The sequence below is a fragment of the Cnephaeus nilssonii genome (genome assembly GCF_951640355.1).
Source record: "Cnephaeus nilssonii genome assembly, chromosome: 2".
Classification (NCBI taxonomy): domain Eukaryota; kingdom Metazoa; phylum Chordata; class Mammalia; order Chiroptera; family Vespertilionidae; genus Cnephaeus; species Cnephaeus nilssonii.
The window spans coordinates 103,117,653-103,130,956 of NC_137073.1; the positions used below are offsets into that span (position 1 = coordinate 103,117,653).

Consider the following 13,304-nt stretch of genomic DNA (forward strand, 5'->3'; position numbering starts at 1 on the left):
ATATGCCAGAGTTATTAATGGGACCCTAGGAGTGGTACTTCAAAGAGCAGGTGCCCCCAAAGGAGCCTTCATTTATCAAGCTCAAAAAATACTTTCTGTTCTGGTGTGGAATAAAAAAAAAAAATAGGTGAACGATAAACATGTCATTCCGGGCTATAAAAGTATCCTTGAGACTCATGTAAAAATTTCCTGTTTACTCCCTTCTGTTGTGATTCAGTATCTTCTCTCTTTTTTTAATAGAGCGGTCATTTTCTCCTGTGGGTATCCATTAAGCACCAGGCAGTGCTCAAGCTGGGCTGAACAGGGAGTAAGTAATTTCTGATCTGGAAATGAGGGAGAGCGCATCACACTGATTATGAATAGGAAGACCTGCAGCAACACGTGGGGGAGTTGCCGTGGCCGCGGAGCTGGATACTCGCCTCTAGGCAGTGGGTAGGTTGACATTAGTAGTTCAAGTTTTCCTCCTTTATTTTGTCCCTGTAAATAACGTATAAGGTTCGTCTGGCCAGTGTGGCTCAGTGGTTGAGTGTTGACGCATGAACCAAGAGATCACTGGTTCGATTCCTGGTCAGGGCACATGCCAGGTTTGCTGGTGTGCAGGGGGCAACTGATTGATGATGTTTCTCTCTCATCGATGTTTCTATCTCTCTCTCCCTCTCCCTCTTTCTTTCTAAAAAATCAGTAAGCACTTAAAAAAATAATGTATAAGTTTAGATTGCTTACATCAGAAACTTAGAGAGGCTACCAGTGTAGCAAATGTACAATAGGCAGTATCCTTGATCATTCATCTTTTTTAGGTGAGCATTAGATATTGTAGAAGTACTTACATGAATTTCTTGAGCCTCGAAAATTGGTGAGATGCCACCTTACTGAATTTTAGGAGTTAATTTACCTCCTAGAGAAAAAGCCTTTCTCCTAAGGAATTAGCTGATGCAAGAAAGGGCCCATTTTATCTTCAGACTACAAGAGGATCTAGATTTAAAATGTCACCTAAGTAACCCAATTGTACAAACATGCAATTTAACACTTCCACAGTAAATAAACAATCCCTCATGGGGCCTGTGTAGGAAGTGTGTGTGATTATCTTCTGCAAATTCACCTATTCCTGGGAAACATTTCAGTGGATTTGCCTATAGTTATTATTACTTTTTTTGTGAGTAAAACAGAGTTGCTCTGCTCTTTGTAAATTGCAAGTCATTTTTGAAGTTTTTGTCTGGTTGCCATAGTTACTTGTTATATTTCTTTTTCATGGGATGATGCAAAAGTTGCTTCTCTTGACCTTTCTCACCTGTTGCTACCACAAACCATGACCAGAAGGGAGAAAACTCTGTGTTGTTTGCTTTTTTTGTGTGTCCTAAAGATGCAAATTAGAGTTGCTATGGTTACAGGAAACCAGAATCAGCTCTTGGTAAGGTACAGCTACTAGGTTCTTTTGTGACATTTTCTTCATAAGGGAAATTTTTGGTAAACTTTAACGATGCACAAAAATTCACCATTTCACAGATTAATTACATTGAGACAGTTTCTGTTAGCCAAGGAATTCCAGCCATCACTAGCTTCATTAATGACAGAAATGATAGTCAATAGTTTGAAAAAGTAAACTACAAGAGATGACTTTTTTGTCTTGATTGCACTTGGATGTTCATATTGCTGCTTCTCCGACCCAACGGTACAGCCAGAGCGTCTGGGCTTCTGTAGAACCGCAGATCCTGAGCCAGTGGTTCCGGGGCGGGCCCGAGATTCTGCATTTCTAGCTCCCTGAGGACGGGTGCCCCTGGCTTTGGGGCTCCACTTGGAGTAGTGGGGGTTGTGTGCACAAAGCTGCTCCTCCCGCATGGACTTTTAGTGTACAGGCGAGGCAAAATCTAAACAGATTCTCACTGTTCTGTATTTCAAAATATCAACAGGCTTCACAGAATTTGTTTTCCATTGGTGTTCGGTGCTTTGAGTGATGGCGACAATGATGGACTTTCCTCCCCAATTCACGTAGGTTTGGGATTTTTTTTGTGTGGGGGAAGAATACATTGTACTTTTTTTTGGACCATAGAGTCATGGGTGTTCCTGTGTTATGTGGCTGAGAAGAGGGTAGTAATCAGGAACTGGTATGATGTAATGAAGTGAATTCCGTGTTCACACTGACATTTTTCTCTACTTTCTTCCAAAGAGGCTGCTGTGAGAATACCAGGATTTGGTAGAGCTGAGAAATTCCTTTCAACTCCACGGTTATTCTTTGCCCCCATTGGGAGATGGGGCAGACATAGTCTAATGGGTGTGTTCATTAAGTCTCTACATCTGTGTTGGCAAAGGCCTCCCAGGGCCTGTGGTGTGTCCCACAGGTGTCACTCTAGTGTGGCCCCAGGTCTGCTCGGGTCACTACTTCTCCAGTTGTATGCCAGGGCAGCCAGCCTTGCTCCCACACAGCTGCCGCCTGGCATCCTTCCCTGCCTGGGCCCCAGGGTGCTTCCGTGAGACAGTGTCTTAGGGAACTGCCAACCGTTGGGTAGTACGTGGAAGACTTCACAAACCGTTGTGCCTCTTAGCACTGGGCTCCCTTGGTTGGGATGGTACAGGGTTCTTGTATTCATACTAAAGTGGAGATGGTTTTCTAAATTTAAAAAATTTCCCTAGCGTGTGGACTGTCACTAAAACAACGGAATGTGTGGATGGATTGTGAGAATGCAGAATTGGTGGACAGGAGGACTCGGTTTTTCTAGAGATTGGAAGTGTGACCCCAAGTGAAAGTGCTCCACAATCTCTTTCAGTTCTCTATGTCATTAACAAGACAGCTCTTGCTCTTCACGGGTAATCAGAGGGTGTATGGTATGTGTATGCATGTGTAAATGTGTGTATGTATGGATATGTGCGTAGCTTTCTACATGTGTGTATTTCTGTGTATGTGTGTGTGTACACGTGTATTTGTGTACACACATGGATGTTTATATGTGCATGCCCGTGTGATGTATGTGTGGTATATGTGGATATGCACGACACATGTATGCATGCATGTACATCTGTGTGCACGTCTGTGCATGCCTATATGCTCATATGTTTGTATGGTCTGTATGTGTGTTTATGCATGCATGTGGTATGTGAATGTTTTGTGTCATATGTGTACTGATGTGTGGTGTTTTATGTGTATACTAGAGGCCCAGTGCACGGATTCGTGCACTGGTGGGGTCCCTTGGCATGGCCTGCGGGTATCGGGCCAAAACTGGCAGTCCAACACCGCCTGCTGCTCCTGCCTGCCGCTCCCACTCACCCCGGCCCCGCTGTGTTGGGAGAGACTCACACCCCCACACCGGCACTCACCAGCCATGAGCCCTGTGTCTGGGACCCATGGGTTAGCTGAGCGGCGCTCCTGCTGTGGGAGTGCATTGACCACCAGGGGGCAGCACCTGCGATGAGCGTCTGCCCCCTGGTGGTCAGTGTGCGTCATAGCGACTGGTCAACTGGTCGTTCCGGTTGTTCAGTCATTTGGTCGCTTAGGCTTTTATATATATAGACTAGTAGTCCTGCGCACAAAGCTGTGCGTCAGTAGCTTTCTGTGGGGCCTGGCCCTCCGCGCCTGCTGCCCAGAGGCTCTCCACAGCCCAGAGGCCCATCTGCGGCTGGGCATGGAATGCTTGCCTCGTCGCTGAGGCGACGATGCAAGTGTTCCATGCCCTGGCTTGGTCAGAGGGCTATCTGTGGCCAGGGTGGAATGCTTGCCTTGTCGCCGTGGTGACGAACCAAGCATTCTGCCAGGCCACTAATGCTGCCCGCTCTCAGCAGCCGCCCCCCCCCCCCCCCCGCCCCGCCGGGACTAGGGGACTCTGGCGGGGCTGAGAGGACTGGGCGCTGCCATCTTGTGGCTATGGGCACCACCATTTTTGTGATGGAGTGATGGTTAATTTGCATATTACCCTTTTATTAGATAGGAAGTGTTTGGTGTCTGTGTGTGTATGGTGTGCATGTACCTATGTAATGTGTGTGTCTGAGTGTATATGTGTACACTTATGAATATGTATATATGTGAGTGTATATTTGTATGCATGTGTGTGGTGTGTGTATGTGAGTGAATGTATGCATGTGTATATGTGGTGTATGTGTGCACTCACCTCCTTAAAGGCAGGGCTGAAGTCACATCCAGCCTTGCACCCTCAGTCTTGCATTGCACGATGCATTACACAGAGCAGGTGTTCGGTAGATCTGTTCACTTAATTGCATTGACTGCGTGAGTACTAGCTTTGATGGAATGAAAAGAGATTGCCTTCATGTTGAATTGACAAATTCCAGTAACCATGATTAAGAAAGGAGCAGAGGAATTACTAAGTGAGCAGGATTCCCATCACCGGTTCCTCTGCGAGGTGCCACCCGACTGCCTCTGACGGAACAATGAGGTTCACCACGGGCCTCCGCGCCGGGGAACACAGCTGGATTTTTAGCACACATTTTTTTTGGAGATAAGAAATGAAAATCCTATGATTAATGTATTTTCAGATTTTCATACTGCCATTAAAATATTTTCTTCTCCTCTCTGTCTTATCGGTTGCTGCCTAGGGGTCAGCTCTGAAAAGTAGCTACTATTGTTGGGTTATCATCGGTTGGCTGCCCTGCACTGTGGCCTGGCTGGGGGGATAAGACATATCTGCGTTTCGTTAGAGCTGAAGGCATCTCTGTTTGTGGTTCTTAGATGATCTAGGAGTAATTGGCAACATTGCACGTTCTCCCAAGTGTTTGCTCAGCTCCATATTGCTGTAACCATATTAAGCATGTATTTTTCACACCTATTTCCAGGATCTCAATGACAGTTTCCATATATTCTTACTGTCACACAAGCTGCCGTATATCAGCTTTTTATGAAGTTTCTGTCCAATTTTCTTTTGCATGATGGACTAGTGGATTTTGAAAATTATGTCCCTGCAAATATGATGCACAGTGCACGTGTCTTAACGTGTCGTGTGGTAACAAGGAGTTCTAGATGTCCATCCTTTGGCTGTTGGGCGAAGGAAGGAAGGACTTGCTTGTGGAGTGTGTGGGAGGCCATCCCCTGGCTGGGGCTCTGAGTATACAGCCAGCAGGGACCCTCTGCAGGGACTAGCCCCATGGGAGGAGAAGTGGTATCCATCCTCAGAATGTAGGAAAGCTGACTTAAGAGTGACATTAAGTAGGAAATAATGTATTTCCCCCTCATCTGTACCCTAGAACAAGAGAGTTGCATAGGCCCTCTGAAGTTCCACAGGATGAATTTGCACCCTCACCTTATTTGCTGTCTACAGCTCATTGTATTGCTATTTAGAGATGAAGATCTCCCATTTCTATGCCCTTTAGAGATGGAAATCTCAATTTGGCAAGGCTAGAGTTCCCTAATCAACACTAGGACTAGGGATATGTAAGTAGTCACACCTAACATTAAAAATAATGTGTTTTTGCCTGCCTGGTGTGGCTCAGTGTTGAGTGTCAACCTATGAACCAGGAGGTCACGGTTCGATTCCTGGTCAGGCACATGACTGGGTTGTGGGCTCGATCCCCAGTAGGAGGCTTGTAGGAGGCAGCCAATTAATGATTTTTTCTCATCATTGATGTTTCTCTCTCTCTCTCCCTCTTCCTTCTTCTTTGAAATCAATATATATATATATCTGTCTATCTATAATGTGTTTTCCTGAATAGTGTTAAACCATATTTTAAAATTGAATACGATTTTAAATGTTTTTATGATAATTCACATTATTTAACATGTAAAGCGCCATGTCAGTCACCGGTTACTGACACTATACTTTCCATCCGGACCGGTCAGTCGCTGGTGCCGCCAGCATATCGCTGAAATCGGATATCGCAGGCTAAATGGAAAGGAAGACAAAACAGGCTTGGTGTTTAACGTGTTAAAGAACCCTGTTAAACATGTATATGTAAGTGAATATAATTCAAAGAAGGACATTTTGAAGTATGTTTTAAAAATATTTTTTTATTGATTTCAGAGATAGAAACATCAATGATGAGAGAAAATCATTGATTGGGTGCCTCCTGTACGCCCCACAGTGGAGATGGAGCCCGCAACCCAGTCATGTGCCCTTGACCGGAATCGGACCGGGACCCTTTAGTCCGCAGGCCGATGTGCTATCCACTGAGCCAAACCAGCTAGGGCTGAAGATTTTTTTATTTCATTTTTAAAGCTAAGATTTTTGTATTGAGGCATTTATAAATAATGTTGTGTGTTTTTTTTTTAAATTTATTTTGAGAGAGAGGAGAGGGAGAGAGAGAAACATCAATGTGAGAGTGAAACATCCACCAGCCGCCTTCTGCATACCCCCAACCTGGGATTGAGCCCAAAACCCGGGCATCCGGGCATGTGTCTGGGAATCAAACCAGCAATGGAGCCACACTGAGTGCATGGGGTGACACCCAGTCAAGCCACACTGGGCAGAGCAAGAGTTTTGTGTTTTTAATCTTGTGTATTAGGCATGGATATAAATCTATATATCTATTTATAACTTTTCATACAAACTGATCTGTTACTTAATCAGATCTTTATGTACTACTTATATTTTATTCCATTACTTAAACTTCTAGAATTTTTTCATGTGCCAATGCTCAATGTGCTAAATAGTGTTTCTGGACACCCATTGTCTGGACAGGGTCTGCCACGTACTAGCCTTGTGACAGTGGGCTAATGAGTTAATCTCTCTGTGCTCAGTTTCTGTGTCTGTAAAACGCAGATGATAGTGCTTATCTTTTAGGGATTTTTTTAGGGTTCAATGAGTTAATATAGGAAAGCACATAGAACTGTGCCTGGTACATGTCATATATGTATCATCATCATCATCATCATCAAGAACATTATCTTATTAAACATTAGAGTTACATAAATTATTTGGGATGAGGGGGACTAATTTTCATTTTTAAGCAGCTGTTATATTCTAATAACTGTCATGTATACTTTACTTATTTAATCTCCATTAGTTGCCCCCGAACCTAATGAGTTATTTTAAGAGCCTGCAGCCTGTAGCGGATTCTGCCTCTGATGCTTTGTTCCAGGAACTGCAGGATAAGATGGGGCCTCTGGGCAGAATGGATGTCCTGCCCTCCAGACTGACCTTGTGTTGCAGAGACGGACTGCTTGTTCCAGAAACAACAGCAGCCCATGGCTACAGGACAGAAGTCACCAAGGACAGGCAGAGCCACCTGAGGAGCAGGGAGGGACATTTGTGATAACAGAATGAATGCAGACAGAAAGAGGCCCTGGAGGGATGGAGTGGGAGGACAGCGTTTGTGTGGTGGGCAGAGGCGCTCAGACGCTGGGCTGTGGGTGAGGTGCGGGCACAGCTTGTCCATCAGCCTGAGCTGTGGGGAGGGCAGCTCTGGATGCTGATGTCTTCCCGCCTGTGACCCTCCAGCAGGAGTGAGCTGGGGGCTGCGGAGCGGTTCCCACAGCCGTGAGTCATGCCAAAGCTGTTGCTTCATCTGACTGTTGCTAAAATAACTTAAAAGCATACCTGGAAAATTTTATTTCTGCTGACATATTAATTAAAAATATATTAATTAGCTCAGCAATGCCTTGAAAATAGCCAAGTCTGAGCTCAAATGTCCAGTTATTTATCTTGTACCCAGAATATCCCATGATCACAGCTGCTCATGTCTTACTCTCATATCGCTCGATCCCTTGACACCATAGGCTGATGTTAAATTAACACACAATTTTTTAAAAAACATGAAGTATAAAAATTACTCACTAGGACCAATTTTTAGTTGGACTTTGGCTGCTGTTATAAAAATATGATTTGGGCGTGGGAAAATCCCCCCCGACATTTTGCGGATCTGACTTGAAACTTTCCAGCGTCTCTGTCGAATAAATGAAGGAAGTTAAGGCATTCCATCCCGTAAGTTTTCTCCCAAGGTTTCATAATGCACAGGGTGAAGGTTTAAGTGGAGTGGGATGGAAGCTAACCAAAGGTTTCTAAAAGCTGATTGCTATGAAGGTGTCTTCGAAAGGATATATTCATTTATGAATATGATTAGGAAATAGTTTGGTGGGGTTGATGCTGAGAGGTAGACAGACCGAAGAGTGGTCCCAAAGGTGCCCCATCATCATCCCTGGAACCTGTAAATGTCACCGTATCTGTGAAAGGAGCTTTGCAGATATGATTAAGGCTCTTGAGATGGGAGATGATCTTGCGCAAGCAGGAGGGTTCTGGATGTAATCACAAGGGTCTTCCCCAAAGTAGGCAGATGGGTATTTGCCCCAGATGTAGCGGGGGAGGGATGTGAAGATGGGGCAGAGAGATTTGAAGATGCTGTACTGTTTGCTGGCCTTGAAGGTGACGGGATGACAGGCACCAAGAGATGCAAGAGTGCAGCTCTAGAAGATGGGGAAAGCAAGGAGACAGAGGAAAAACCCTTTCAGATTTCTGATCTCCAGAAATGCAGGGGATACAGTTGAGTTGTTTTAAGCCACCATGTTTATGGTAATTTGTAACAGCAGTAATTTCTTACAGAGGAAACTAACCTGCCACTCCACTATTTAACTAGTAAGTTTTTGGCTTAAGGGCATTGAGTTTTAAAAAGAAAATTAAACTTGGCTGGTGTGGCTCAGTGGTTGAGATTGACCTCTGAGCCAGGAGGTCAAGGTTTGATTCCTGGTCAGGGCACATGCCCAGTAGGGGGCGAGCAGGAGGAAACTGATCAATGATTCTCTCCCATCATTGATGTTTCTATCTCTCTTCCTCTCTGAAATCAATAAAAATAAATTAAAAAAAGAAGAAGAAAAAGAAAATGAATATTTAAATGTATAATGAGCCCATGTGGAACTGGAATAGTTTGGAGGGGTTGGAATTCAAATCGGGAGAATTCCAATGCCAAAATTCTGAAGTGATTCTGGAATGTAGATTGTTTGGAAAAGCTGTGGAAGTAGACGGAATCAGTGATTCTTTAGTTTCTCGGTATTTTGTGGCACAGCTGTGTGCTGTACCATCTCTTTTAGTGACGGGCTGCTACTGCCACAGTATCATACAAAGAGAGTTAGTTTTGCTGAGGACTTGTGATCTTCACAATCTTTCCTTCTCTTCTTCTCCCAGCCCCACCCAAACATGTCCTGGTGGCTGAAGTTTTCTGTAAGACGATAATAAAGTTCTCCAATTTAATATGTTATTAGGAGTGAATCATTAAAGTCCTTACATTTATTAAAATATACCTTTAACCCATGTGACTGATTTTTTAAAAATTAAATTTATTGGGTGACATTGATTAATAGGATCATATAGGTCTCTTGTGATGGGAGATTTATTTTCCTAAAAGATTTTAGTGGCATAATTCACATTGACAACATTGAACGTACTTTAATTCTCACTTTGATGTTTTCCCTTCGCATCTCCTTTTGATGAAATAAGGCAGAACATTTTCACTACTTGATTGGCCCCCTTTGATTCTTTGTTTTCATTAATACGTTCCTCGCTTTGGCACAGAACACTATTTGGTTCACAACACTCTAGGAAAAATGCCTAATTACTGAAAAACTTTGACTGAAATTCTGGGAAAACATGCAGGGGAACATATTTGTTCAGTTTAAGTGTAGTTGACTTTCAAAAATAGATAAAAATAATCTGCAACTAAACCACATTGGTGCTTTCATTGAAGGGATTTGGTTGTGCGTGGAACGGAAAGAGAGGGTGTGGAGGCTTTCTTTAGTTTACAATGCCTTAAAAGGAGAAGCAGAATGCATCTCGGCGCTCCTGCTGGCGCTCCTGCTGGCACGGGACCAGGCTCTTCTTGAGGTCTTTCCAGGATACCGTACACAGCGTAGCAGAGCTGAGCATGAACGCTGACTTTTAAATCCACTCCGTGTTCATTGAGATTGCTCAGTTACTATGAACACCTGATTTACACAAAGAGAGAAAGAAGTATCACTGGATGATGAATCAGAAGACCGGGATCTCTGCTTTTGGAGTCATCACTTCTTACCCACATACTAGTAGCTTTAGACAAGTCGCCTCAGGCACTGAGCCTGCATTTCTTTTATTTCATTATTATTATTATTTTTTTAAATGTTTTTATTGATTTCAGAGAGAGGAAGGGAGAGAGAGAAAGATGAAAACATCAATGATGAGAGAGAATCATTGATTGGCTGCCCCCCGCACACCTCTGGGGATCAAGCCTGTAACCTGGGCATGCACCTTGACCGGGAATTGAACCATGACCTCCTGGGTCATAGGTTGATGCTCAGCCACTGAGCCATGCCGGCCGGGCTGAGCCTCCATTTAATTTGCAAACTAGCAATGTGTGCTTTGCTTCCCATTCAGGATTTTTCAGAGCATGAAGATTAGGTCTGTGGAAACATTTAGTAAAATATAATTTTATATAAAAAGAAATGCTTAATTATGAAGGTGTTTTGATCAGTGCTGAAGTCAGGAGAAAGGAAAGATTTTGCACATGTATTTGTTTTGGGTGGTGTTGAGAAGAATGTTGTTTTAATGTTGTTTTGGCAACAGTTAGTGAGGGACCTGCTCCCAGGCTGTGAAATATGTGAGGAGGATCTGGGGCTATTTCAGGTCTTCTTGGAGCCATACTTGTGACCTCCTCTAACTTTCGATGCCAGGAACCTGAGACTAATGGATGCCCCTTTACCTTCATTCATTCCTAAACTAAAAAGGGTGTTTCCAGATTCTTCACCTCCAATCCCGGAACTTTTATTGGGCCAAAGAAAATGGGAAGTTTTAAAAGTAACTTCGTGAAATGGGAGGAAGGTTTTGGAAGGGAAGGTAGAGAAAGTTCCAGAGTATATATCAGGAAGGAGGTGGCAATTAGGAAGGGTTCAGAAAAGGTCTCATAGAGGAAGGCCATTATGTGGACAACCATGGAAGGCAGAGGACCTGGCCGAGGTGGGTGGTGGGAGAAGATGTTCAGGCAGAAGGAGCTGCATGTTGGAAGGCTAGAAGAGCATGAAAGCTCACTCTCAAAGAACCGGAAAAGTTCATCTAACCAGCATGTATCCCCACAGTCAGTGCCATGCACCCATGGGAGTGTTACAAACCCTCCTTTTCTGCAGCGTAGAGAATGGATTGGTGGATATAAGGTTGGATGCAGGGAGACCAATGTAGTAGCCTCTTCAATAGCCCAAGCCTGATATGGTGGTGGCTTTTATCAGAGAGGTAATAGTGGAGCGAGAGGGAAATAGGTCCATTTAACAGGAGTCTAGGAGGCTTAATGAGCAGGATTTGGTGCCTGTTGGATGTGGTAAGAGGAGGGGGCTTCGTGCTGAAGAGGGAGATGACACTCACTGGTGTTTGCTTGATCTTTAGAAGAAAGGTTTTTGCTGTGTTCCAAGGTGAGAAACTGGAGAAGGCGACTAGTTGTTATGTTGGTGGGGTGTAGAGGGATGAATTTAAATCTTTGGGTCTTAAAACTCACCCACTCACAGTGACTCATCTCTCACCAGTTGCTACCATAGCCTTATAATCATGTTCTAGAAACACTTCCGCACACTGCCTTTCTAACGTTTTCCTTTGGCTATGAAGAATAGCTTTCCATGATGGATGCTTCTAGGCTGGAACTTGGGTCCTGCCTGTGTTATTGTATGGCAATTACAGGAGCCTGTTTGCTTCCCTCGTAGGCAGACTTGAGAATAGTGTCATAGGCTTTATCGGTGTTGCATCAGATAGGGAAACCAAGCAATAAGGAAAGGTTCAGAAAAGGTCTTAGAGAGGAAGGCCATATTGTGGACATATGTACCTCTAATATGTACCTCAGAAGTACATCCTGCAAGAAGGAATAAGCATCTGTATCCGTATTGTGTCAGAGGCACAGGGAAAGAAGTTTGATGAGAGAGTCAGTGTATTCCTGAAGAAGGTGAGTGCGGCATGTGTGGGAAACACGAGACGATGGCATTCAGATACACTGCTGATGAGAAGTCGTACGGGGCCAGATGGCATCCCCTCTCTCTGAGGAACTAGTTGACATGTAAATCTGCTCCGCATAATCCAGGATGGTTTTAACCTGGAAGTGACTCGAAGATAATGGAGGTGGAGACCTGCTATTTCAGGGTGATGGTGAAAGTTCAATGACTCCCTCATCCAAAGCACGTGCTCCTTTATTACAGCCATAAATGTAATTAGATCTAATTGAGATGGAATGCACCCACATGATTTACTGAATTTATTTCATTTCTCGTAAAATAACACCTATGCTACCTCCCTAATTTCATTCCTTTTCTCACAAGAATAGACATTGGTCTATAAGGAATTGACACCCTTTTCGTTATTGGTGTGTGTGGCAAACTTTAAATCAGATCAGCGTTTAACAAATACTGGGCAATTATTGAATTTTAAAGGTTATCTTGGCACAAGCTCATGCTTCAGAATAATTACAGAGAAGGGTCCTTGTAAGACACGTGGTGATCTGGGTAGCATGTGGGGTGGGGGGCATGGCTTCAGCATGGTAGTGCGCTCATGGCGGTTGAGGTCCATTGTGTTTCAGGACCTTATAACCAAGATCTGCTGTCTGGAAGCTCCCTGTTGACTTTGGGATATAAAGACATTGTTTTCATGTCTACTTGCCATTTTTGGCAACAGTTAGTGAGGGTCCAACAAAGCCACACAGATCTCCCCCCTTATTCCAGGGCCTTTCCTTCCCCTCGCTCCATGGGGATGCACTTAGTTGTAATTAAGTTTGGCCTCCTCCTTAAATGGGTTTCTTGTCCATCGTCTTGCCAAAAATTGGGCCACGTAAGATTGTCTGGTGATGGTTATTTACAGTTTTCAAAAAGAGACGTTTTATATTAATGTTGGGTTTAAAACAGTAATTTAGGAGTTGAGCATCAGAGCTGTTTAACATCTTGCCTAGAACCTTAATTACGTATTAATATATATAATAGCACTTCAATGTAGATATGAACAAACTAAGATGTCAGGTAATTTTAGCAACTTCTAACCAATGGTTTGAAGTTAAAACGTGTAGCCTGCTAAAAATGTCCAGTTGCAGCTAATATAAAATTAAACTTTTACAGTGAAATTGGAACTTGTCTAATGCTCAGTCTATGAATGATTCTGCATTATCTGGTCCCTTCTATGTCATCTGTCTGTAGCCATCACATCATATAAATTATACTGGTGGGATGTGTTAATTTACCTATATTTGGAATTTTTCACGAGCTTGAGAACCCCCTTCGTGGGCCAGGGCACCATTTCTCTTAATATCTACTCCATGTGGTTTTATTTTTGGCATATTTCATCTGGCTCTGTGCATGGTGAATGTGCAGAATAGCTGCTTGGATGACAGTTAATCTACCAGGATGAATTTCTGATTGCTCACCATGAGGCTGTTCTTATCATTGATCA

General features: G+C 43.6%; 1 protein-coding gene across 3 annotated transcripts in view; it reads left to right on the forward strand.

Annotated features, from left to right (window-relative positions):
* Nucleotides 1–13,304, forward strand: part of SEMA5A (semaphorin 5A) — a 392,963-nt gene that overhangs the window by 26,719 nt on the left and 352,940 nt on the right. The window contains exon 1 of one of the 3 annotated variants that reach the window (XM_079793138.1): nt 335–432. The exons of the other annotated variants lie outside the window; for them this stretch is intronic. The gene's annotated coding sequence lies outside the window, so the exon portion shown is untranslated. Of the gene's footprint in view, nt 1–334; nt 433–13,304 lie in introns of those variants that run through there. 3 annotated transcript variants of the gene reach the window in all.